Source organism: Arachis ipaensis, chromosome B8, assembly GCF_059453495.1.
Source record: "Arachis ipaensis isolate K30076 ecotype BB chromosome B8, ASM5945349v1, whole genome shotgun sequence".
NCBI lineage: Eukaryota > Viridiplantae > Streptophyta > Magnoliopsida > Fabales > Fabaceae > Arachis > Arachis ipaensis.
In genome coordinates, this window is record NC_142443.1 from 36,601,685 (window position 1) to 36,604,220 (window position 2,536).

The 2,536-nt window shown below is 39.0% G+C and overlaps 1 pseudogene; it reads left to right on the top strand.

Moving 5' to 3' along the window:
• Positions 1 to 2,166: 2,166 nt before the first annotated feature.
• LOC148547707 (small nucleolar RNA R71) lies at positions 2,167 to 2,262 on the top strand (annotated as a pseudogene).
• The last annotated feature ends 274 nt before the right edge of the window (positions 2,263 to 2,536 follow it).

Sequence of the window (2,536 nt, forward strand, 5' to 3'; positions counted from 1 at the left end):
AGAAAGTGAAGTTAGGCGCCAGCCAGTCCGAAACTAGTTTTTTTAGGGTGTCTGAAACTCTGTCTTCATGCACATGTTTCTATTCTAATCACTCTGCATGATCAAAATACATATAAAACAAAGGAAAAACAATAGAAACTCAAACAAAAATAATGAAATAAAAATAAAAATATCAAGATAAAGTTCAAACTCAAGGATACGAAAACATCGGATTGCTTTCCGACAAGCGCTTCTTTACCGTTACTAGCTTGACGGTCAGCTCCTTTAAGGAGGAGAATCATAGGGGCTCAGCTCTTCACCCCTCACTGTGAACTTCTTTCTTGTGCTCCCACTGATCAACTTTATATGCTCAAGAGACAGATTCCTGTTCATTGTATGAGGCAGGATTGAACATGTAGTGAATACCACCTTCATTCCTGTGGAGAAGTCTTCAGTGGGAATCTTTTTGTTTCTCCATTCCCTAGGTATTTTTTTCTTTTTGGGAATCTCCTCCTTGGTGGATGATGCATTTCCGACACCAAACTTAGGTTTGATGTCAGGAGAAATTTTATTGATTGTCACCAAAAGAGGTTTGAGCTGCAGATTTTGTTGTGCATCATTAGGGGACTCTTGAAGGTTTGGATTAATAAGCTCAGTGGCTATAAATGGTCTTCCTAAAATTATAGAGGTATTCTCATCCTCCCCTGTGTCAAGAATCACAAAATCTGCTGGGAAGAAGAACTTACCCACTTTGACCAAGATATTCTCCACTAATCCATATGCAGGCTTTATAGATTTGTCTGCCATCTGTAATGCTATCCTTGTGGGTTGTGCCTCTTGGATTTACAACTTCTTCATCACAGATAAGGGCATTAAATTGATGCTTGCTCCCAGATCACATAAAGCTTTCTCAAAGGTTGTGCTCCCAATGGTGCATGAAATTTGAAAGCTCCCTGGATCTGGCATCTTCCTTGGCAAGTTATTCTGAATGATGGTACTACATTCCTTAGTCAGAACCACTGTCTCATCTCCCTTTAAAGGCTTCTTTTTTGACAACAACTCTTTCATCAATTTAACATGGAGAGGCATTTGCTTCAAAACCTCAGCAAAAGAAATATTGATTTGTAACTTTCTAAAAACTTTCAAGAACTTTGAAAACTGTTTGTCCTTGGTTCCTTTTGAAGTCTCTGAGGATATAGCATCTTGGGCTTGTACTCAGGAGCTTTAGGCAATGTAGGATGAGTGTCAAGAGAGATTGGGAAGGGGTTGTCTGCACGCCTAGGAGGGCGTGTACTACTGTGTCTTCAGTCTGCTATGGAGCTTCTTTTTCAACCGACTCCTCAGTAACTTGTGTTTCCTTACTTGCCACTTGTCCACTTATCAAGGTGACAGCCTTGCACTCCTCTCTTGGATTTAGAATTGTGTTACCAGGAAGGCTATTAGTGGTCCTCTGATCAATTTCATTAAATTTTGTGGCTAATTGACCCATCTGAATCTCCAAGTTCTTGATTGATGCTCTGGTTTTATGTATAAAACTCGCCATTAGTGCTTCCAAATCAGTAGTCTTCTCAGATTGAGGATTTGCTTGCTGAGATGACTGAAACTGGTGGTTATTAAAATTATTCTATTGAAAATTGCCCTGAAAATTATTATTAAAATTCTGTGGTCTCTGAGGTTGCTCTCTCCACCCCAAATTTGGGTGATTTCTCCACCCCTGATTATAGGTCATAGCATATGGATCATTATTGGGGTTTTTAGGAGCATTCTCTATGTAGTTGACCTGTTCAAAAGGAAATTGAGTATAATCATAATTCTCACCTTGCATAAAGCTACTAGTCATGTCATAAGGAGCCTCTTGAGGTGCATTCTGAGTATTAACAGCTGAAACTTGCATCCTACTCAATTGTTGAGTAATCAGATTCATCTACTGAGACAAAATTTTGTTCTGAGCAAGAAGAGCATCAAAAGCCTCTACTTCCAAAATGCCTTTCTTTTGAGGGGTCCCAAAGTTCACAGGATTCCTGTTAGATGAGTAGAGATATTGGTTGTTAGCAACCAACTCAATAAGCTCAGTTGTCTCCTCTGGTGTCTTCTTCATGTGCAATGAACCACCTGTAGAATTATCTAAACATATTTTGGATATTTCACATAAGCCCTCATAAAAGATATCCAGCTGAGTCCATTTAAAAAACATGTTCGGAGGGCATTGCCTGGTCAGCAGCTTATATCTCTCCCAGGCTTCATAGAGGGTCTCACCATCTTTCTGTTTGAAGGTCTGAACCTCCACCCTTAGCTCAGTCAGCTTTTGTAGTGCGAAAAATTTAGTCAGAAATCCAGTGACCACCTTATCCCAAGTATCTAGGCTCTCTGATGAGCGGATATTTTATACGCTTTTTGGGGATAATTTCATATAGTTTAGAGTATGTTTTAGTTAGTTTTTAGTCTATTTCTAGTAGTTTTTAGGAAAAATTCATATTTCTGGACTTTACTATGAGTTGTGTGTTTTTCTGTAATTTCAGGTATTTTTCTGGCTGAAATTGAAGGAGCTGAGCAAAAA